Below are 25,315 nucleotides of genomic sequence, written 5' to 3'. Positions count from 1 at the left end.
CTTTTAGTCTTCTTAAATACAAACACACACATTATTTATTGCAAAATCAGGAACATGCCGTTTCACTGCTGCCAAAGGCTGTTCGAGTTGTGGTTGCATGTTTAGTGACCCAGGTGGGTTGGCTCGCAGCATGAGTTTAGGAACTGTGACATTCATAAAGTGTTGTTGCTGTTGATCAAACTTTCTTACTCTTTGATTTATCCACGTGAATTGATAAATGGAACAACGAAGGCGAGGCGCATAGCTACTTAACGGCAGAAATGTTTTAAAAAATACATTATTATTATTTATTTTTATTTATTTTAAATAAGTGATCCGAATGATCCGAGTGATCCGTCTAATCCGGGTACCCTCCTTGGAATGATCCAATCAATCCGGACGCCTCAAAGATTCGAGTTAAGCACCTCTACTGACCAACCACCAAGAAAATTCACAAAAGAGAACTACTCCATGACGATGAGAAATGGCGAGAAAATAAACAGAAAGTGGCTGCTTTACTCAGTCAGTGCACACGCAGTATACTGTTTTGGTTGCCGCGTCTTTGGAGAATCGCAGACCGCGCTTAGCTCCAATGGCTTTCGCTCCTGGAAACAGATTTCCGAGCATCTTCGAACGCATGAGAAAAGTAAAGACCACACCGCAAACATGGAGAAATGGCTCCACCTAGCGGAAAGATTGAAACTAGACGCCACAATCGATTCAGTGAACCAGCAGCTGATTAACCAAGAAATGTCACACTGGAAGATGGTGCTGAGGAGACTGTTTGCCATTGTCTGTCATTTGGCAGAACGAAATCTAGCATTTCGGGGTCACTCCGAACACCTTTATGAGCCCAGAAATGGCAACTTCTTGGGTCAGGTGGAATTAATGGCACAATTTGACCCAGTGCTAAATGAGCATTTAATGAGGATTACAAATAATGACCGCAAACATCATTACCTGAGCAAGCAGATCCAAAATGAGATGATATCAGTGATTGCACAGAAGACCCGAAATGCTGTTGTTGCTCTCATTCAGAAGGCCAAGTACTTTGCTGTCATAATGGATTGCACACCAGACAATAGCCATACTGAGCAGCTGTCAATTGTCTTCCGCATTGTCAACTGTGAGAGTGATGTGGGTGTTTCCATTGAGGAGCATTTCATTGGATTTGTGGATGTGCATGACACCACAGGAAAGGGGCTATTTGACACTTTCATTGACCTGCTCCAGCTGAACATCTCTGACTGCCGTAGCCAGGCCTATGATAATGGAAGTAACATGAAAGGGAAGCACCAGGGAGTTTAGAAGAGAGTGCTAGACGTCAACCACAAGGCCTTGTATGTGCCTTGTGGGAGTCACAATTTGAATTTGGTTATTTGTGACGCAGCACAGTCATCTGTTCAGTCGGTGACATTCTTCGGGCTCCTCCAAAGAGTTTACACTCTTTTCAGCTCCTCAGTACAGCGGTGGGAAATTATGCAATAACATGTGGACCTCACTGTGAAGAGCCTCTCCGCCACCAGATGGGAGTGCAGAATCGACAGCATCAAAGCAATGCGCTACCAAATGCCTCAGTTCATAAAAGCCTTGGAGGCAGTCCTCAACCATGCCATGGGCAAAAAAGATGGGGAGACTGTGTCAAGCTGCACAGGCATACTGAAAGAGGTACAGACATGGACATTTCTTACTTGTCTTGTTGTGTGGTACAACATCCTTTTCCAAGTAAACCATATCAGCAAGCTCTTTCAGAGCCCCAAGGTCTCCATTGAAACTCTGCAAAGAGAGACAAATGCTCTACAAGAGTCTCTTCAAGAATACAGAGAAACCGGGCTAAAGTCAGCACAGACATAGGCAAGAGAGATTGCAGAGAAATTGGATGTTGAAATGAAGCTGCCTGGCGAGAGACAGCGGACCACAACCAGATGATGCCTCTATGAGGGAAGAGAGGAAACAAAATCGACACCTGAGGAGCGCTTCAGTAGGGAGTTTTTCTTACCGCTCATTGACAAGGCATTGTGCAGCATCAGAGACAGATTTGCACAGACAAAAGTCTTTTTTGATCTATATGGTTTCCTGTATTCACTGGACCACATGAGAAAAGCTGTGTCTGAAGGAACCTTGGCCGTTAGCTGTCAGAAGATGAAGGTGGAAACAGACGATGTTGATGGAGCTGATTTGGAGCAGGAAATGATGGCAGCAATTCGAGGCTTTCCTTCCCTTTCCTCTCCGACTGACATGCTCAGTTACATATTCTGAGAAAACCTGTTGGACTGTTACCCCAACTTGAGCATCGCCCTGCGAGTACTCCTCACACTACCAGTCACAGTGGCCTCAGGAGATAGGAGTTTTTCTGCTCTGAAGTTGATAAAAACTTATCTCAGGTCCACAATGAGCCAGGAGAGGCTGTCTGATCTGGCTGTGATATCCATAGAACAACATGTGAGGAAGAAACTTGATATGGAGGACGTCATCACTGCATTTGCCAATGCAAAAGCACGAAAAGTAAAGTTCTAGGTAAGTTAAATTATAATAATTAATAATTTAATCTTTTTAAATTTTACACTGTACAGTATATGCTGCATATTAATTCATGCTTGTTTTTTTTCTCTGTCTCTATCTAGTGTCTTTTTGTGCAGGCCTCGTCCACTTAAACCGCCACCACCACCGTCCATGAGAGTGTGATATGGGCATGCAGTTCAGAGGGGCAGGGAGTCACTCACTCACTGTGTATATGGTTTTCGTGTGTTCATTAAAAAAATGTGCATCAATATGGTTGAAAAGTAAAGTTTTGGGTAAGTTTAATTATAATAATAATATTTAAATTTAACACTGTACAGTGTATGCTGCATATTAATTCATGTTTGTTTTTTTCTCCTCTTGTCTTTTTGTGCAGGCCTCGTTCACTTAAGCCGCCACCACCACCGTCCATGAGAGTGATATGGGCATGCAGTTCAGAGGGGCAGACAGTCACTCACTCACTGTGTATATGGTTTTCATGTGTTCATTAAAAAAATGTGCATCAATATGGTTGAAAAGTAAAGTTTTCAGGTAAGTTTAATTATAACAATTAATAACTAAATCTATTTAAATGTAACACTGTACAGTGTACATATTAATTCATGTTTGTTTTTTTCTCCTCTTGTCTTTTTGTGCAGGCCTCGTTCACTTAAGCCGCCACCACCACCGTCCAGGAGAGTGATATGGGCATGCAGTTCAGAGGGGCAGGCAGTCACTCACTCACTGTGTATATGGTTTTCGTGTGTTCATTAAAAAATGTGCATCAATACTATGGTTGATTTTCTCATTATTACAAATATGCGTTTGAGTTAAGGGGGGCCTCGAAATGTTTCTTTGCCCAGGGCCTCAGATTTCTTAAAACCGTCCCTGCATGGTTGCAGTGCCACAATTTTGGAAATATCTGGCTGAAATAGATCATTTATTTTGTGCATTACCAACACACACATGCAGCCAAGGGAAAATGTGTTACACTGTAGGGTCCAAAACACGATTTCACGAGTTGTTGTCAACATGCTGCACAGCGGATTTGAGCTCGCGTCTTCCCATTGATAGGCAAACGTAAATACCACTAGGCTATGAAACGAAATTCGCACTAAGAATGTTTAAGTACTTGACACCAGGAGCAACCAATACTTTGTCATCCAAATATTTCACAAATGACGCATCGAAATGAGACGAAATTCAATCGGTATACAGCTAAAAGTATATTATTAGTGTGGGATTCATCACATTCCAAGGATATCACATATTTTTTTCATGAACAAAGGACATGACGTGAATTTGTGTTCTGAACACTCTCGCAGCTGTATCATGACTTTGTGTGCATGTCGATTGATTTTCAGTGCTTTTGCACCACAGGATTAAAAGATATTGACACATTTGTGCTCAAATATGTACTACAAGTTTAGTTAATGGGTGGAGTCACACTCTGAAGTAGACTAGCGTTGTGTGTTACTGGCTGAGGTGATGTCTGGACTCAATGGATCTACTCCAGCTGTACTTCAACTTCACTGTCAAGATACGGATAGGAGGCGCCTCACTTTCAAAGTCACCACTACTTCAGAGTGCACATACTCATGAACGGCGTGACGGTTTCCATGTGCGTTACGCCCATTTGTTGGGGAAAACAACCCATGCAAGTCAATTGATAATGTTGGGGTTTAATAAACGAAAGATACGGACCTGTAGACTGCCGTTGTTCACGCGCAACATGCCGAAAACGTGTTGTGTTGCCAGCTGTTCAAATAATATAGTCAAACAGCCGTGGCTGAAACATGGAATATGTTCATTTAGGATAGCCGATAGGCATGTAAAGCTGGGCTTACACTGTGCGACTTTTGCCCCGATTTGGCACACGCACGACTTTTTGAGAGTCGGGACGATTTCTTGCTCAATCGTGAGTCTCGCATCGTGCAGTGTACATGGGGTAACGTCAACCGATTTCGCCTCACAATCGTGCAATCGCAGGGTCGCAAGAAAATCAGAACGGTTTGAAATTCTGGTCGTAGCTCGTGCATAAATCACACAGTTAAAGCAGTGCTATGACCCGATTTGACACTTCACATGCACAAATTAATAGGGCCGTGCAATTCGCTGTTGAGCGCGACCTCATCTCCACCTAAGGTGCGCATGTTCCCTCCTCTGCAGACCGGGGAAACATGCCTGTCGCGTCGAACGGTGGAAGCATTTCGCTCGCATCCGACTGTCGGCTCGTGTAGTGTGAGGACGTGAGTCGTGAACTTTTAAACAGTGAAATTCCATCGTGCAGTGTGAGCAGAAGCTTAAGACCCACGAGTGAAAATATCGCACAATGTATGCCCGGCTTAAGTCAATGAGACATTCGGTTTGTTTTCACCCATAAAGGGGCGTAACGCAAATGTAATAGCAAAGTACCCGGATGGCCGTTCATGAGTATTACTCCAAGCAGTAGTTACTTTGTGTGCTAACGTTCGAGACACAAGAGTTAGCAACTTTTATAGTATCTACTCTGCAACGTTGCTAACCCATTAGCTACTTTGCCGTTGAGAGACGCACCTCAGACGATATCCACCTATACACCTGGCTGGAGAGTGAGAACTCACAGCAATATGATTGCCTCAGCCCTGCAACACTTTTTCACCGCAGTAGCTGCAGACAGCGTCTCCATGACTAAATGTACAGTATTTCAGTATGTAAGTATAGTAAGTACTGAGATTAATTTGAAGAGCAGGAAACACACCATGTCTGCAAATAATGAAATGATAAACTAAGAAACAATGTTCTGATGTGCCTTTAATTGTATTCCACCCTAACAGCTGACATCCACAACACCAGGAGTGATTGCAACAAGGGAGGTGTCTTGCTTTTGTGGCCAAAATTGCAGGTGTTACCCAACAGCTACCCATGTCCTTTCCACTGAGGGAGAGGAGCCCATTGGCAGCAACGCTACCATCAAGGTTGGCCAGTGGGTACTGGTACAGTATGATGATGACTTGTATCCTGGTAAAGTCACACAGGTGAATTACATTTCATGTTTTCTGTTAATGTCTCTCTACATGTACTCTGCATTATATGCATGGAAAGTTTATAGAATTTTAAACAAATGCTTCTTAAAACAGATTGCTGAGGGGCAATATGAGGTGGAGACGATGAGCAGCATTGGGGAAAATCGTTTTTACTACCCCTCCAAAAGATACCCTGGAGAAGATGTCTGGTATTATCGTCAAGACATAAAGGAAGTAATACCAGAGCCCCTACCTGTCACCTCCTCTGCTCGACACTTCTGCGTCTTGCCCGACATATGGGCAAAGCATAAATGCTCTTAATTGGTCATTGGTACACTCAAATACAGCACACACTTGCACACCCCCACACTTACTCAACTTTGCCAGGCGCACACACACACACACACAGAGCCAGTTTGGTGTTTGTTTTTTGAACTTTTTTGTTCGTTGTTTTGTTGAAAGTGTTCATGAAATACCCTGACGGCAACCCTGGGCGCTGTTCTCCCTCCAGCTCTACCACAGTCACAGGGTCCAGTGCCACGGTATAACCTGAGGCCACGGGGAGATCTGCTTCGGCGCCAGTGATGACCTCTTTCCTCGGGGCAAGGAAACGTAAAGGGGGGGGGGCAGTGTAGCGGAAATAAGGTCCTGTGTAAAAAAAACTGAGTGTTGCATTTCCATTGCTATGCTGATGACACCCAGCTCTATTTATCTGGCAAACCCTCTAACACTCTCCCTCCTCCCTCACCACCTGTCTCTCTGAAATCAAATCCTGGTTCACCTCCAATTTTTTGAAACTCAATTCTAACAAAACTGAAGTCCTACTAGTAGGCACCAACTCCACCTTATCCAAAGCAGATAGTTTTTCCTTCTCTATTGATAACTCTCCTGTCTCCCTCTCCCCTCAAGTTAAGAGTCCGGGCGTCATGCTTTATGGCTCTCTATCCTTCCTCTCCCACATAAACAACATCACACGGTCTGCTTATTTCCACCTACGCAACATTAACCGTCTTCGCCCCTCTCTCACTTCCCATTCTACCTCCATTCTTGTACTCAGTCTTGTCACCTCCCGCATTGATTACTGTAATTCTCTCCTCTTTGGTCTCCCTCAAAAATCTCTCCACAAGCTCCAACTGGTCCAGAACTCAGCTGCCCGCATCATTACTAAAACCCCTTCCTGTCACCATATTACCCCTGCACTGCAACATCTCCACTGGCTCCCTATCAAATATAGAATTCATTTTAAAATACTTCTCCACATCTTCAAGGCTATCCACAATCTTGCTCCCCCTTATCTATCTAATCTTATTCACATTGCTGTTCCCTCCTGCCCCCTCCGTTCCTCTTCCTCCATTCTTTTTTCTGTCCCCTCTGCCCGTTTTAATTCCATGGGGAATAGAGCTTTTAGCTCCTCTGCTCCTAAGCTGTGGAATGCCCTTCCCCCTGACTTCCGCAATATTGACTCTTTGGCCCTCTTCAAATCCAGGCTAAAAACTCATCTGTTTCAGATAGCCTTTTCTTTATGACTCTTAAACTCTGTTTTATTTTATTTTTCAAAAAAATCATATTCATTTATTTATTTTTGTTTAAAATGTATGTTTATGTGTCATGTTTTATTTTTGTTTCTCTCTGTACAGTGTCCTTGAGAGTTTTGAAAGGCGCTTTTAAATAAAATGCATTATTATTATTATTATTATTATTATTATTATTATTATTATTATTATTATTATTATTATAAGAACAGAAACATAAAAGCAGAAATATTTTTTAAGACTTCATAATGTCATGTTGCGGTAATGAGAATTAAAAAGTGACATAGGTCCTATAAGACCAAAGTTTTAACTTTTGTCTTGAGAGAGAAAAATATAACTGCTTACCTGGTAGACATCTTAAAGTGTATATCTCAGGTTAATTTTTATTCAAAATAATGGACTTCCTTTGATAGTTCTACCACTTGAACAATTATCCATCATTTTTTTCATGCAACAGGACATCAGAAAATGAAATATAATGAGGAAAAGTGTGTATTTTCAGTAACATGTTCAAAGAATTCTAATCTATTGTGTGACGTCAGGCGAGGCCATTCAGTAGCCCGCAGTAGCGGTAGCCCTGCATTCTGTACGGTGTGTGATTGAATTATGCCGTACGGGTATGAAATAAATATCATTGGCAATATTATATCATGACCGCTACAGGGTGCCATGTGACCGTGAGGCAGTAAAATCCAGTGTTCGAACTATGCCCAAAAAAAAAAAAAAAAAATGGGGGGGGGGGGGGGTGATAACGATTGCGCTTACCTCAAAGTGCGAGTCTCGAAAGCTTGAATTTGGAGAATTAGGCCTAGCATGTGATTTCAAATTTCAAGTAGGCCTACACTACAAATTACCAGACATTGTTAGTATCAACCTTTAGTAGGTCTATCACGCCATTTCATCATCATGTCCAAGTGGGAAAGAATGTAAACAGCGACAAATAATAAATAAAACCGTTGGGTGAATCATTCGCTCCAAGCTTTTTAACGGCAAGGTGCAAAGCAGTCGGCTGCATTGTAAGAGTGCCAGAGATTACCAAATTCAAACGACTGCAAAGCAATCTGTCTGGGCAAAGCGGAAAGCACCTGTGCGGTCCACACGGCCGTCAGCAGAAAACGAATGAACCTCCCTTGCAATACGTCCGAGAACATTAGTACACCGTATGTCAAATGGCACATTTGTCTACTTGTTTCGAGCACCACGTTTCATTGTCATTGCCGCGAGTTTCTGACAAACCACATAGTTGAGCTGCACAACGTGACACTATCATACACAACATGATGAAGCGCCCCCCTCACGTTTGACATCCTCGGCCGAAGTTGCATGTAATTCTATAGAACAGTCAAAGGAAATTGAAAATGTGATTTTTACAACAGCGACATGACTCGGGTGGCATAGGCCTACTTTAGCCTACTGTTTTAGCACCTTGGAAAAGTTTGACGCGATTTCAGTACCATGGACAGTCCCTTCCCAGTCGGGCGAATAGCACCACATTTTAGGCTACGCAGATCATTTCCCGTTTGTGCTGTTTGTAGGCCTAATTTAGGTAGCCTATTGCATTTAGCTGACACGATATTGGCAGTTCATTAAACATGATTAAAAGCAAGCCCAAAAATATGAAGGGACTAGTGAAAAAAAGAAGCCCATGTCGCATAGTCTAGCCTATAGGTCCAAGCAGAATTTGCAACCCTGCATGAATAGCATTTCTATTAAAACTAGTTGGTCAAAAATGTTACTAAATCATTTGGAAGTTGTTACAATGCCCTGTATGAGAAAAGCTGCACGATTACAGTTCGATTTCTATTATAGGCATGCAGGCCACGGCCGTTATATCATTAGTGATCGTCACCTCGCCTATGTAAAATTCCAGGCAAATAAAATTAGAACGTTCACCCATGGCCTCGCCTGACGTAGTCGCCAGGTTACGGTTAAACCCACATTTGCCACAACAAACAACAAAAATCGTTGTTTAACATCGTTTTTGGAGGGACTTATATATGTGGATCATTTATTGAATACAGTGTGTACACATTGATCCAAAGTAGTGGTTAACCTGCGATATACACTTTAAGTGTTACAGTCAATTCAGTCCCCCTCCAACAAAATGCCTTGCAAATAGTTGTTCCTAGTTGATTTTATTGGCAATTCAAAATTGTTCGAGAATGAGAAAATTGGTGTTGGACACATTTTCTTTTTCTTATTATTTTCACTGCCTTTACCAACAGTAACCAAACACCCAATGTAATTTATTTGTACCTATTTGTTGTATGATATTATCTGACATTTATTCTTTTTCATCTTTTTAATTAATAATATTTCCATGTCATACAGTACAAGTTTAGTTGTGGACGCGTTGCGGTAATGAGAAATTTACCATTAAATGTGAAAAAAGTGTAATAGTTATTGTGATTTGGAATAATGCGCAATATAGTAAATAAAAAGGTGCTTTTATTCATATATTTTTTTATTTTTGTAAAATAAACTTTAATCATAAAAATGCTTCGTGACACCTTTTTCTCATGATTTCACGAGAATCACCCATTTGCGACTGGAAATAGAACGTTGGGTATTGTCTCAGTGGCTGCGAGGGTGGGTGCACCCCGACGTCAACATTAGTGCTAGTCGTGTAGTTTGAGCCTGGCTTTAGTCAACAATTTTGACATAATGAATATGCATCGCATGTTCAGGCATTCTGCTGGTGACATCATAATCACTTGTTCCCTGGCTGTATTCATTTTCTCTTTGGTATCTGCACCATTTACCTAAAATGAATTGTGGTAGGCTATACTTTTCTGTATTCAATTGCATAAACCAAGCAGATGGAGATAGGGTTCTTGACAGCAGAAGTCATTGAACATAAATGAGCATGGCCTTTTCCCTCAGATATGTGAAATAATCAGATAATCTCATACAAATGTTACTTTATGCTTCAGCCCATTATGAGTGAACTGGAGAGATTGAGTGATCAATCCTCCAGCAATGGATCAAGCATCAGCCTCATTGGTGAAGCCCCTAAGGTAAGATCTGTTTTTTTCCACTTCTTTTTATTTATTTGACCTTTATTTAACCAGGAAGGCCGCACTACCATTTATACTGCGGCCCATTGGCCCAGGAACTGAAGCCCGGGAACTTAAGCCCAGGGCAAGAGTTCCTGGTGCGTTTATACCAGAGACGATCTAAATGCAGGCCAACTGAAAATTCTAAATGGAGTGGTAGCCGTGATAACCCATTCAAGAAGGACCTGTGAGCACCAGGGCTAAGTGGTGGCCCTGGGAGTTGAGGAGGACCTGTTACCTTGACAACAGTTCTTGGTTTGGCCCAGTTCTGACCTAGCCCAGGCGGTATAAACTGGTACGGCTGGGCTTAAGTTCCTGGGCCAATGGCCTGCAATATAAACTGGGCTAATTAACCCAGTTTATAAGGCCTAAGGCCAAAGTTGATTTTCTGGAGAGGTATGAGTAAATCACCAATCTGCGTATTTGAAGTGACTTATCTGCTCATTTTCACATTATGTTCGATAGGCGACAAAACTTTTGTCTTGTGAAAATCTGCCCTGTCTATGTTCATTAAACGGTCCATCTTTCTTTGGTGCATGAAATTTATTTTTGTACATACATTTTCATTCGGGAGGGTTGTAGCTTTCATATGAGTGACGTCTGAAGCCAAGTGATTAATTGAAAGTCAGGCTATTAGCTGTTATTCCAAACAGATGGAGAGGCGACAACTCTTTTGGAGATGGGTGTATTATAGCTGTACCACAAAGCATAACACTCTAGATCACAGATGTAAAAAAAATAAGATGATTTGGGCACTAGCACCAAAGGATCTTAATCTCCGCAGGAAGTATATGCGTTGCTGTATTTTTTTAACATGTGAAGTCAATGTTGCCAGTTCAAGTCAGGTTCTGGTCAATCATAACACCCAGTTTTTTATAAGGTGTCTGCACAGACGTCACAGAACTAATAGAATGCTGGGTATTGAGGGTACAGGCAGACAGAAACAGCGGTAGAACTAGCGAGCAACAGATTCGGTATGGCTTATGCCAGAGATCACCGCAAAGCTTAAGACCATCTAAAATGCTTAAATAGCGCAGAGAGGACAAGGTATCTGAGAAAAATTTCATTCATAGGGGGACAGGATCCGTATGAATTGTCTGATTTGTCTGAAGATTGGGATATTTTACACAAGGTTTCCTATCCAGACATTTTAAATTACCTTGTTTTCACTGCTAGTGCCTACACGGCAGATCAGCTTAAGTGTTTTTAACCCTGTGAAACCTGAACCATGAAAGCAATGAGAGAAAATTCTAATTTTTTGGAATTTACTTCAATATTGGTCCCTTATAAGAAATGTAAAAAAAAAAAAAAAAAAATCAAAATTTTGTTAAGGTCACTGAGATATTTAATGCATCATATATGATGCATCAGGCTTTAAAAGAATGAAAATTCCAAGTTCATGACCATTGAAAAATGATATAGGTTTAATTTATTTAGGTTTAATAAAAAGTTGTCAGACATTTTAATTTGAGGATTATGTTTAAATATTTAGTGAGATCCTGCCATTTTTTTAAGCCTATCCTTGTTTTAGCAGGACCATATTTTACATTTCCCACAGCCTGGTTGGGTAATTTTTTATAATCTATGTAAAAACATAGCTGATCGAATGCTAAACAACCTAATTATGAGTGTAATATAGATCATTATTCGTTTTTGATGTGTAATTTGAATATATGGGTCCATTACTACAATTGGACCATTTCTCCATTCACTTCAATGCATTTTTCACGAGATCATAATTTCAACATTTTGCATTACATTTTGAAAATTGCAAGTAAAACCTGTTTCTTAAGGCAATATCTTTGTCTTGAAGTAAAACAACTTGTGTGTTTTGTTAAACGATCGTCGTGGTATGCTTTGTAAGTTTCCCTATGGGCGAAATGCATTGATGGCTGACTTCCTGCCACCGCCGGATGGTGCTTATTTGTTTCATCAGTTTTAGCACGATCTCTCTGCAACACGGTGTAAAAATATAAACTCTTCCTTGATTAATTGCACAAAGCAAGTGTTAAAATTAAAGGATGTAGAGTTATATTTCGGAAATTTGTACACAAACCTTTTGCAATTTGACGATATCTCAGCGTCGGTCAGGGAAAACGCTTCTACTTCATTTTTGCATTTTTCGCCGAGCTGTGATCAACTTGTTGTTGACCGCTGCTCTTTTGTGGCGGTTTCGGTGTACTGCAGGACGTTTGGAAATGACACGCAGGATGTTTTTTAGATCTTTTTTAGAGGGCTTTGAATTTGATGCATCAAATATGATGCGTCCGGTGCGATAGGGTTAAAAGTTTGGAGGCGTTCAACCAAAGTGCCTGTGGATGGATACAGGATGTGGTTGGTGAACACTTCGATACGAAATGCCTCGTGAAAGCCAAGGTAAGTTCAATATTTTTCCCATTACAATGTTCACTCTGTCATTCATCCTCCACGGTTTGTGTACATCACCTACCTGGCTAAACTAACTAACCTTTGTGTCTTCGATCACTCCAGATAGCCGACAAACAGCGTGGAATGCCTTTCTAAGTAAAAAAAATAATAATAAAAGAAATATGTACGGGGAAACATTCCGAGAATCAATTCAACTTCACAATTTATTCACATGTTGACGTAAACTAATCCTGCTCCGATTGCCTGCCCGTCATTACATCCATGCCACTGTCGCTTGCCTGTCGTCTTAAAATCCATCTCTCTAAAGCCGGGCATACACTCAGTGTTGCCAGATTGGGCTGTTTCCCACCCAATTGGGCTGCTTAGGATGGCCATGTGCGGGAAAAAATGGCATTTAGCAGTAAAACCGGCCCAATTTTTGCCATAGAAATCATTAGAATTGGGGGGGATTTTGTGCTTCTAGGCGGGTTCTGAGCATTTTTGGGCTGGAAATCATCAGCCTCATCTGGCAACCCTGCATACACTGTGCGATATTTTCGCTCGCGGGTAGCTCCTGCTCACACTACACGATGGAATTTCACTATTTAAAAGTTCACATCTCACGACTCACACCCTCACACTATACGAGCCGACAGTCGGATGTGAACCAAATGCGTCCACTGCGCGACGCGACAGGCATGTTTCTCCGGTATGCAGAGGGAACGTGCGCACCTGAGGTGGAGATGAGGTCGTGCTCAACAGCAAATAGCACGGCCCTATTAATTTGTGCATGTGAAGTGTCAAATCGGGTCGTAGCACTGCTTTAACTGTGCGATTTACGCACGAGCCACGACATGGATATCAAACAGTTTTGATTTTCTTGCGACCCCGCGATCGTGGCGAAAGTATTCTCAGGCAATGCGCAATATCCTTAGCAGTGTTGCCAGATGTGTCTGACCAAATCCCGCTCAAAAGGTTCTCAAAAACCGCCAAAATGTGCTAAATTCCGCCCAAATTCAACAAATTACATTGACTTCTATGGGCCCAAAACGGCTTTAAAAAAAAAACGCCAAATGGCCAATTTTCCCCGTTTTTGCCCGCCGACGCTCATCCCAAGTAGCCCAATTGGGCGGGCACCCGCCCAATCTGGCAACACTGGTCCTTAGATCCCTGCAGTGTTTTATACATGCCTGCATGCATCATAGTTTTGTTACTCTGAATGAAAAATAAGCGAGGGAGGGATGCCATAGCCCTTCTACCTCTATAAACCCTCTCTGGGGATGCCCTGTCTAGTTGACGCAATGATATCCCATCACTGACAACCTAACCTAAAACACACCCCTATCCCTCCCAACACAGCCTACCACACACATGGTTCCATAAATAAATTAATGATTAAATACTCACAATCTATCTGTTTGTCTGTCAATCTATCTATCCATCATAGATAGATAGATAGATACATGGATGATGTAATATGTATATGTAATCTATAATGTAATGTAAGGTAATGTGTGTGTGCAGGCTTGATGTTTTCTTGTCTTTCCTCAGGTCCGGCATTCAGAGGATGCGGTAAAAAAAACCCTGGAGCCATGGATCATAGCAGAGATGGATGGTAAGGTGTTAGCAGGCCACTGTAACTGCATGGCTGGTTTGGGGGAAGTCTGCACACACGTCGGGGCACTGCTATTCAAGATAGACACAATAGTGACCATGCAGGACTCCAAGACCGTGACTCAGGAGAAAGCATACTGGCTCCTACCTGCTCAAATGAAACGTGTGGAGTATAAGGAGTGCAGATTAATTGATTTTAGATCAGCCAAAACCGTCAAAAAGAACATTGACACCCAAATTTTTAATTTGACACACAATGTTTGTCCTGCACCTGAGTGTAAAACCAAAATTTTCAAAATGTAGATGCTGGTGGTGCAAAGTCGGCCATTCTTTCCCTAATTGATCCCTTTTCAGACCAATTGGTCCCAAAAGTCATACTTAAAGATTTTCCACCCATGCTTACAGATCTGACAGATAATAGTGCATTGTCCATGTCCTATGCAGAGCTTGTAACGTCGGCGCGTACCCACACAGAGTAATTCCGCTCCGCTCTCATTGAGTTTGAATGGGGGCGATATCGCGCTTGACAGCGCGGAGGTGAAGCGATATCGCAGCGGGACACTATTTGATATAGACGAGCTCTCTATGTCATGCAAATGTGATGGGCGTATGGGTAGCAAGGGCGAGAGTTACAAAAAATTTTTGGAAAACATGGCGGCGATTTCTGTGATTTCCAACATCACGTTTTTGCTTAATATAAAGACCCTAAATGCTTATAAATGTCACGTCTACCATGTTTGATCACTCAATGTTTTGAGCTAACCGGGTAAGCTAACGTTAGCATTTTACCAGAACCAGGCAGCTACAAGCTTATATTAGACTACTTCTGTACTTCTATAATGATATAGCGGGGCTTAAATGTTATCTAGGACCAAAACATAATCGCATTTAAGCCATGTACACACTGTGTTGTGATATTGGGTGAGGTTTGTGTGCAAACGACCGTTCGCGTTTGTTATCTCGCTCGGTCTACCCGGTGTCAGCTGCGAGACACAGGTCGCGCTGCGAGAGTCAAAAGTCGGGTGAGCAGCGTAGTTAGCCCCGGGGAGAATCTAATGGGAGTATCCGTGACCACACCCCCAGCACGATATTGTGCGTCGCGGATCCCGCCTGGCAGTTTCCCCAGTGGGCTAGGCGGTAGTGTTGCCAATTTAGCGACTTTGTCGCTAGATTTAGCGACTTTTGGCCACCTCTGGCGACAAAAAAAAGTATCTAGCGACTTAGCGACTTTTCAGGCTCAATCTGGCCGAATCTAGCGACTATTTCGCTTGTCTTGTGAGAGGCAAATCAGTGTCCCCACGACACCACACAATGCATTTCCAGTGGCGGGTAGAGAGACAGACGTGACACATGATGCACGCACCACGGTGTGGCAACTTTTGTGATACGCACAGGAATTCTCATGCACGAACATCTGCTTGTATGAGACTACGGCAAGCGATATGGTACAAAAATATGGCAGGAACCGAATGTCAACATAAACCGAGATAACACAATCTTCGATATGGTCACCAAATGTTTTGGGACTGTCATTTATGTTATGCCTACACTTTGGAATTAGATCAGAGTCTTGTTGTTACACAGGTATATTTGATTTACCTAAACTGTACCCTGTACTTAACTTTACTCGGTCTACCCTACAAGCATATGACAAATTTAAATGAGCACTAGCAGGCTGGCCGCACCGACCGCAGTGAATCTCGGGCACATGGCGACAAAAAACTCATCTAGCGCCTTTAGCGACTTTTTGGTGCATGTGGCGACTTTTTAAAACGTGCATTTTCTGTGACAAATGAATAGTTTTTCCACATAATTCTGACTCTGCGCCGCCGTCAGAAGCGTTTCCCCACGGTTAAGCGGGGCTGCAGATAAGCTCTGATCTCCAAAAAGTAGCTAGCACCGCCGATTTGTACTGTGGACGAAGGCATGTGGGCACGTTTTCTGTAGATCAGCGCGCCGTGCGTGACATTGTGACGTCATACGTAACGTCATGACGTCATCTAGCGACTTTTCAGCAAGCCCATAGCAACTTTGGCTGATTTTCTTTTGGCAACACTGCTAGGCGGTAGTCATTGCCAACAAATTGGAAGTTCAATCAAGGTCTCAGACGAGCAAGCCCATGCAGTGGTGCAAGCCACAAAAGATCAAGCAAGGTGAAAATTATGGTTTCGATTTCGCTCGGGTCGCATTACTGCCTCCAGAATGAAGGCAGTGTGTCGCACAGACCCAACAAAGCCATCGCAGAGTCTCATTAATAACATACCTCTTGCTTACCATTTCAAGTCCACAGCTACAGCTTGGGGATGCTCTCATGAGAACCTTGCGAGAGAAATGTTTGTTGATAAAATAGCGGCCAGTCATGTTAACCTAAAGGTGCATGATGCAGGATTTTTTTATCAGTCCTGAATTCCTACAGGGTTCCCGCGGGTTATTAAAAATATTAAAAAGGCATTGAATTTAGTTATCCAGCATTAAGAGCATTAATAGCATTGAATTAGCTGTTAAAAGTCGGGAATTTTTTTCACTGCGGCATTAAATTTTCAAAAAACATTTCAGTGTGCAACCTAAAGGACGAAGTTTTTTTTTTCATAATGAAGATGACGCACAGAACGTCAATACCCATGATTCGTTGTAGAACGCTACTGTAAACACAAATCTAGAGTGCAGCGGCGCCATTTTTTGATGAGGTGAGGTGAAGAATGGGAAAGTGCCGGTTTAACCCCAAGTGGCTGCAGGATCCAAAATACTTTTGGGTAAAATCTGTGCCGAATGACCGCGAGGCGTGCTGCACACTATGCAAGAAAACGTTTACGCTGGGGACGATGGGGATTGGGGCTTTGGAGTCCCACATGAAACTTCATTATGTGCTGTATCGTATTTCTGCATGGGCTGCTTTTGAAATTATGTGAATTTTGCCGTTTAACTTGAACTAGTTTTAGTGTCACATCACTTGCTCTTTTAAGTCGAGAACGATATCGCGGCACGTAACACATAGGCATATCCAAGGTCGCAGTTGTCGCGAACACACTATGTAGACGCTATGTTGTGATATTGGTTAGCGTATGATATCTTGCTCGACGTGGAGGGAGTTGACACTTGCCTGCCGCCAACGGCTGTCAAACGAGTGATGATTACTATTTCGGCTGCAAATTAATCACTGCTCCGCTGGGCATCTCGTAACATGGCATGGTGATGGGCAAATTATTATGTAGGGCCTACATCATAAACACCTCATTCTGGTTTTGCAGTAAGAGTAGGCTACCTACAGATTGTCTACCTCTGATTAGAACATATTTTTAACAATCAATGAATTGGCATTTGTTCAGTATACTTCTTGTAATGTGATTGGAGAAAAATATCGAAATGGTTATGTACACAGCTCTTTTACTTTGTGATGACTAATGGTAAGCTACTGCCATCTAGTGGCTGTTCTTTTAAACTTTCGCTGCCTACTGCAAGATTGTCCCAAACATTTAACAGTGGAGGTGGCCAGCTTGACAATCACCTACCACCTTGACTAGATCCCCTTAAAAGATAAACATTTTGTATTACCAATGTTATGTTCGAAATTGCTTTTCAAAGATTATGTAATGTTTTCAATTCCTATTTCATACGAAACTGCAATTAACAAAGCCTTTTCCATGATGGTGACTGTGAGGCCTGTTAGTCTCATGTGTCTCCCCCTTCACCACCAGCACTGATTAATGTTAAACATAATTCAAATAAACAATATTAATTTTTATTATTATGTCTTGCAGGAGTGTATAAAGGACCTCAATATAAGTGCTTTCTTTATTGAATGTCGGTCAATATTATTGAAATAATGGGTGCGATAGAAGTATTAAATTTTACTTGAAAAGGCATTAATTAAGGTATTAAAAGTCTTGAATTTAGGTTTAACAATCCTGGGGGAACCCTGCTACACATCGGGGCTTCACCCAATGCAATACTGTCCTGTGATTGCTGTGGCACTACTGTGCTGGAAAGGGCTACCTAGTAAACAGGAAACTTTCTAATAAGAAACATGATGGCCGTCCGTGCTACATATAGCATGAAAGTGTTTACTTCATTTAATAAGCCTGGATGACAATACATTTCGTGGCTGACATGGATTGATGTAATAATACACCATGAACTTATCGGACACAAATAGATAAAAATCTTACCATTTGATCATTCGATGTTTTAAACTAGCTCTGTAAGTAATAAGACACATGCCGTTAAAAACGAGACATTTGAGAGCTTTGGAAGTCTTTGAGTATCTTACTAAAGCCAGGCATACACTATGCGATATTTTCACTCGTGGGTCTTAAGCTTCTGCTCACACTGCACGATGGAATTTCACTGTTTAAAAGTTCACGACTCACGTCCTCACACTACACGAGCCGACAGTCGGATGCGAGCGAAATGCTTCCACCGTACGACGCGACAGGCATGTTTCCGCGGTCTGCAGAGGAGGGAACATGCGCACCTGAGGTGGAGATGAGGTCGCGCTCAACAGCGAATCGCACGGCCCTATTAATTTGCGCATGTGAAGTGTCAAATCGGGTCGTAGCACTGCTTTAACTGTGCGATTTAAGCACAAGCCACGACCAGAATTTCAAACCGTTTTGATTTTCTTGCGACCCTGCGATTGCACAATCGTGAGGCGAAATCGCTTGTCGTTACCCCATGTACACTGCACGATGCGAGACTTGAGCAAGAAATCGGCCCGACTCTCAAAAAGTCGTGCGAGTGCCAAATCGGGGCAAAAGTCGCGCAGTGTAAGCCCAGCTTAAAGAGATGGGAATGACACCTAGTCTACCAAGTTAGTGGCTAGCTAACCTGTCGTCAATAACACAGAGCTAGGTATCCAGCCTTGTATTATATGCCTGCCCCAAATTCTAATAAGATCCATGTCATTAAAAACGAGACATTTGGGAGCTTTGAAAGTCTTTAAGTCGCTTACTAAATAGATGGGAATGACACCTAGTCTACCGAGCTAGCGGCTAGACAACCTGTCGTCAAATTACACAGAGCTAGGTATCCAGCCGTGTATTAGTTATGGGTATACAGCTAGCTAGCTAACACCGAACATGCCATGTTGACAACAATCATAAATATAACCATTTAACAAGCCCCAAATTGCTCAACATTTCGCTGGTTGATCAAGGAGGGCCATGTGGTTGAAAACGAGGCATTTTTGAACTGTGTAAGTGAAAACACGATTTATTAGGTAACATGTTTGTGGCTGTGGTGATCACATGCATTCAGTGCTACGACGGTTCGGAGTTGCCACTTCACCTACAAAGGTACAAAGGGGCGTGTCGCGTGTACGTTCTGAAAGATAGCTGTGAAAGCTGTGAAAGACAGAAGTGTGTGGGGATTGGTTGTTCCACCATCCTGTTGCGTGGCGTTGAGTGCCAAGGCATTTTGATAGACAACCGTTATCCCGCCCACACTCTCTCCGAGCTCACCTAGACCCTTGTACAGCTTTTTGCTGTACGGGTCTGGCTCGCTAGGCTACATGCATACTACTATCAGGTGCAAACCCAGCTGGGTGTATGCAGGTGTGACATGGCACGTTTTGTTGTGTGGACAGAGAAAGAGTTGCATTACGAAAAGATCTTTGATCGCTCTTTCTTTGAAAAAAGTATCCAGAAGTCCCACAATTTCTTTGTGTATGCTGTGTTACCTGAACTTGTCGGGAGGTTCTTCTCTCTAAACCAAGACATTGAGCCATTAAGTGCACAAACCAGTTCTCTTCAGGAGGCACTGGACACCCAGGTCGAGCAGGTACACCCTGGCACTACTTGGGAGGGAAAGTGGAAAACAGCGATCCTAGCGGTTACGTTCCAAACACCAGGGTGATCCTATTGAAACTCCCATAGACGAGTTTTTTAAAAAATCCCACAAAGATATGACTATAACACCAGACACATTTTTCAGCGTACACAATAGGATGAACTACTACCTGTGAAAATCTTAAGTCATTTTTTGCCCTTTTAAGAAAAATAGAAATTGTGCAAATCTGGTCGGAAACGGACTACAGCTCCCAGCATGCTGTGCTTCGCGCCTCGTTGACAACACAGAGAAACAAATGAACGCGAATGAACGCAAGTTCTTCGCATATCTTCACATTCTTGTAATCCTGTGAGTTCCACATTGTCTTCTTATTACACATATATACACGCGATCATTTTGGTTTGGTTTTAACTTCTCTAGTAGATATGATGGCTTCTGTAGTGACGAGTAACCACCTCTCTGGCTCATGTTTGGCTATGCTAATTTGGCTATGCTAATTACATGGAGTAAACACGTCACACATGCCAGTCAGTGTAGTTCTGTATTAGCTTTTTAAAGAATATTAAAATCAGTTCAGATCAGTGAAAAAACGAACTTTTTACCACCTGATTCGATAAAACGGGCCAACATGCCTATAATATGACTGCCACTACTTCTACTTCGTCGTCAGGGCTGAGATGTAATTTTTCAAAGACAAAACCCATTCATTTGTTGCAGGGGCTTGGAACGTTGCCAGCAGGGGGCGATGAGATTACTTTCCCTCCCAATAACACAGATAAGACTTGGTGCTACTGATAACAAATTGAGTTTGGAGAAATGACAACATGTGCCAACCTCTCTTGCTCCATGGAGAGGTTTCACAATGCATGCCTGGGGATAAAATATACCCAAAAACGTAAATGGTTTTGTCCTTACTGTAGGATTCTCCCTCAGTTTCAGCCGAAGAAGAAGAAGAGAAAGTGAATAACCACACTTCTAGAGAGTAGAGTACCGGTAAGAGTAAAGGAAGTGTCTAGAAGCACACATACAGATTAATTCAGATTAAATATTCGCATATCCAAAGTCTCTCAGTGAAATAGTTGTTCCTGATTGTTGAGAGGGTGGGGTGGGGGCCTTTGACAATCTCTTTCTGTTTGTCATTCTGTGTGGTGTTAAATAGCTGGATGGATGACCCCGAGGACAAAGGACCTTCATAGCCTGACTGATGGCGCAGAATCTGTAGGTGAACGTATTATATGTCACATATTACTACTGAATCTTTACTGTAATGTAATACGGTTGTTAGGCTATATTTAATTATATATGATCTATATTATACATGTCATTATCAAGACAGAGAATGTCCTAACCAAGTATTGACCATTGCATGTTATGTAGAAAGTACCAAATTTCAACTGATTTAATGTGAATTTTGATGAAGAAAAATGTGATTTTATAACAATATTCTAAAATGCGAATTCCCCAATTCATGGGGGGGGGGGGGGGTTAGCTGGAAGGCCAACGTATATAAAAAGAAAAAAAAATAATGATTGGAATAGTTAAAAAACTGGGCCATGAATCTACAATCCATGACAGTTTAACATTATTGATGGAATCATGGAAATAAATCAACTTTTTCATGCTATTCTAATAAAAAGGCCTGGAGCTGTATACTGTATTGAGATACAGAGGTTGGATGGCAATTGATTCTGAGCTTCTCAGCATCAATGTCTCACCAGTGATAGCCCACGGCCTCTCATCTGCCACCCACTGGTCCAGCTGTTGTGGTGTACATTGCAGGTCTGCCAGAAGTGCTTGGAGTTTTCTCTCCGCGCTCTGGTGTCTCTGTGCCACTTACAAAGGGGAAAACCATTCACGAAAAACAATGACTGAAAACAGAAAGATCCTGCCATACATCAATATATAAAAACAGTTGAGCATATACTGTCTTTTTTGGTAGAGTTTTGGGTATACCTTGAGGTATATTTTGCTGAGAGTGACATGCAATGTCTCCACTTTGCGCTGGTTCCACTCCAGGGCATGAATAGTAATTATATCCCGCCGTGCTATAAGTCAATGGAAATACATACTTAAACAATTGATATTATCAAAATAAAAGATCCATTGAGTAAACATTAAAAGAGTTTAAAGGCCTGTCGCTTCATTGACAAGGCAACATAATGTGATTATAACTGTGATAATGACGAAAACAGATACGGCTGTGTCGGCTGAACTTTTCTGCCATGGATACTTAGGTTGGTCAGTAGGACAGGTTACTCACTGGATTTTGTCATGTACTTCGTTGTCAATGCCACCCTGGAGAGGAAACTGTTGACTTGCTCCACCTTTTTAAATTGAAAGAGCCCCGTGTTATGTAGTTATTAAAACATGCTTGTGATAATTTCTCCATAATTTCTTCAACCTGAAGCCATTCAGATCATGTCTATAGTTAGAAATCACCGTAAATGAGTGGAAATCAATTTTACGCATTTGTAATACTTTTAGTTGGCTACAGGAGCATGGTGCACATGACAAAAGATGCTCACATCACCCAATCTCCCCTCCCATAATATACCATAATTGTGCTCAGCATTTAAAAAAGACTGCCATACCTCCTCTCCAAGGGTGTTACCTGCTCCAGTCTGATATTTTCCACTCCAAGTGACCTGCAGCATGTTATGTTACATTAAATCTTACATGTAAAGTTGTGTTCAACATAATAGACGTGTCTTTAAAAGAAGTAAGTGAGTAAATGTTCTAAACGCTTCAAGTTGATTGTACTGTCATGAGCAAAAATGCATTGAGGAAACTGAACCAACCATAGTGCAAAAACTTCTCCATCACGATACTTGCACCACCATTAAACAAGATTAGGTAAGATTGTTCTTTCTGGGTCTAAAAGTCACAGTCACTTAGTTGGACGACATGCAAACAAAGAATTCAAGCCATAGTACACAGTGAAGATGGTTAGGCATGATAGTGCAAGCATCAATATATGGGGCTGTTTTCGCACTATGGTGTTGGTCCGATTTACCACATGCCAGGAAAAGGCACTGCTCTTACTCTGAGCACAACTGGCACATGTACATGTCTAAGGTAATGTGTATGTGGAATACTGCACGTAAGGGTCACTTACTGTACCTCACACTTTGGTTTGTGGGCTTTGGCATGGAGCACTGAGAGCAATGGCTTCATGCTGAGGTGTGCATCGAATTCACCAAAGTGAAGAGCTGCCTTTCTCATATATGGCCAGTAGTGGCACATCTGGTCTGTGCAAAAAAACTGCACATTGAAACGGACTGCCAGGTCCTGCTGCAGAAACATGGGGTAGGCAAAAACCTCGCCCCGGTACATATTTAAAGCTCTAAAAAAAAAAAAACATGCCGACAAACTGCTATTTCCATGCCCTCCTCATCAAGGCAGCCACTGGCCTTCTTGGAGACCTCCTTCGCTGCCACCCATGTACTACTGCCACATGTACCTCTTCCAAGTCTCTAAAACAACAAGTTTAGACAAAAAATAATGAAATGGACATCCCCCTCACATTTATGTGGTAATAATACAGTTCAAAATAGAGAAGTCATGTGGGGGGGGGGGTGTTAGGGTTAGGTTGAGATCTACAAACCCCTTGGATTTCTTGAAGCGATAAGCTTTTCTGTTGCCATCGGCGGAAACAGCCATCATTTTGGGACAGCATTCTGGGCACTGCATGACATCTTCTTGAAATGCATGTCTGTTGACCTCTGACATGGCGAATTTGTACTGGCGATAGCTATGCAGAAATGCATCTCGCCCAATTTTGCCAGACTGTAAGGAAATCAGGGGTGACATGTAACTTCACATATATATGGTGCAAGTTTCTGTAAATAAATAATCACTGTAAACAGGAAAATCTACATGTATGCAAGAATTCACACCCTGTATTCTAAAGGGCTCTGCATACTTCACGTGCGCATTTTGTCGCGTGTGGCGCGAGAACCATTAATGACGTCATCACTTGCGACAGACTATTCATACTTCAGAAGGCTTTCGCTCGCATTGTCGGAAGTGCCCTCTGCTGTTCATGAGAGAAACTGCAGTTTCTTTCGCAACTCGCAGCGTGAGTTCTACGGATGTATAAAATAGAAAGCCAAACACGGCTGCTGTAGGGCTACTGAACGTCTGACTTGTGACTTACCACATTGAAACATATAGGCCTATTTTTTTGTTAGCCTACATTGCCAGATCATTCCAAGACCATGTGAGAGCATTGTTCTGGCGGCAGAATTTTTAAATATATCGCCGAACACAACGTGCTTCTGAACAAAGTAAACAATTGTTTCACTGAACAACATTTAAGAGAGAAGATAAAATAACTCTCTATGACATTTTATTATCCTTAAAATGGTGCAGGATCCATTCTGTAGTAGCCTACAGTAGTTGTAGCCTCTCTTCGCAACTCCTGCTTTGTCTGCCTACCTGCATGGTCGCTGGTGGCGCACGACATGTTACAAAAAATGTGGGGTGCACGACGTCGCGACACGGCAGCTCGCGCCACGGCGTGTGACGTCATTTTGGGTCACGTGACGGCGCGAGTGAGGTCGCGAGTGAAGTATGAAGGAGACTTACACCAGTCACGACAAGTATGAATCCCCCTTAACACTTAGTAACTACATTTGATGCCCTCCACAGGTGTTCGGGTGTGTGGCACTTTTTTTCAGTGTTGCACTGAAGAGAAATAAGAACTATTGTTGAGAATTGACCATTTGTGCATTTTCTCAGGGCTCTCAAAAAAGCAATTGGCCATTTGCCCCTATTCTGCCATGCAAAAGTTACCATTGCATTTACTATATGGCTGCAACTAAACAACGATGAAACAATGAGCTGGTGTGCCAATAATGAGTTGTTTGTAATACATGTAGCCTAATGTTTGTCCATTACCCTTCCATGACGAATGGAGTTGGTTTCCAACATCTTCATGAATGCGAAGCATGAGAAACTTGGTGCATCCAACTTCAGCTGGTCATAAATATTGAATATTTTGGTGTCAAACACTGTATGGTAGTGCTGAGGCGATGCTGGCCACATGCCACTCCTGACCAGATCCACCATGTCAGGAGCTGCCACAGTCTTGCAGGTCTGACAATAGGCCTCAGGGACCATGAGATCAAAACGTCCTATTGTAGAATGGGTAAAGCAGAATGAAATATCTATATCAGTGTTTCTCAACGGGGGCGTTAGGGAGCTGTAGGGGGGCGTTGAGAAGGATACAGCTGAGAGAGGGTGGTGCTTAGTTGCAATTGGGGGGAAATAGTAAATTTATTTTTTTCAATACTAAGGTCTTATGTATGGGTTATGATGAGGTCAAGGGGGTGTTGGGAGGCTTGTGATGATGCCAAGGGGGCTTTTGTTCAAAAAAGGTTGAGAACCACTGATCTAGTATGGAGGCCATCATCTGTAGGACAGTAGGGCTACACAACCTATCAAGTAGACTAACGGCCCGTACCCACACAGAGTAATT

General features: G+C 42.3%; 1 pseudogene; it reads right to left on the bottom strand.

Annotated features, from left to right (window-relative positions):
• Positions 1-15,021: 15,021 nt before the first annotated feature.
• LOC134454813 (uncharacterized) lies at positions 15,022-23,565 on the bottom strand (annotated as a pseudogene).
• Between the last annotated feature and the right edge of the window lie 1,750 nt (positions 23,566-25,315).

The sequence above is a fragment of the Engraulis encrasicolus genome, chromosome 8, assembly GCF_034702125.1.
Source record: "Engraulis encrasicolus isolate BLACKSEA-1 chromosome 8, IST_EnEncr_1.0, whole genome shotgun sequence".
Classification (NCBI taxonomy): domain Eukaryota; kingdom Metazoa; phylum Chordata; class Actinopteri; order Clupeiformes; family Engraulidae; genus Engraulis; species Engraulis encrasicolus.
The sequence above is the reverse complement of the archived record's forward strand: the minus strand, read 5'-3'. Positions and strand labels throughout refer to the sequence as shown.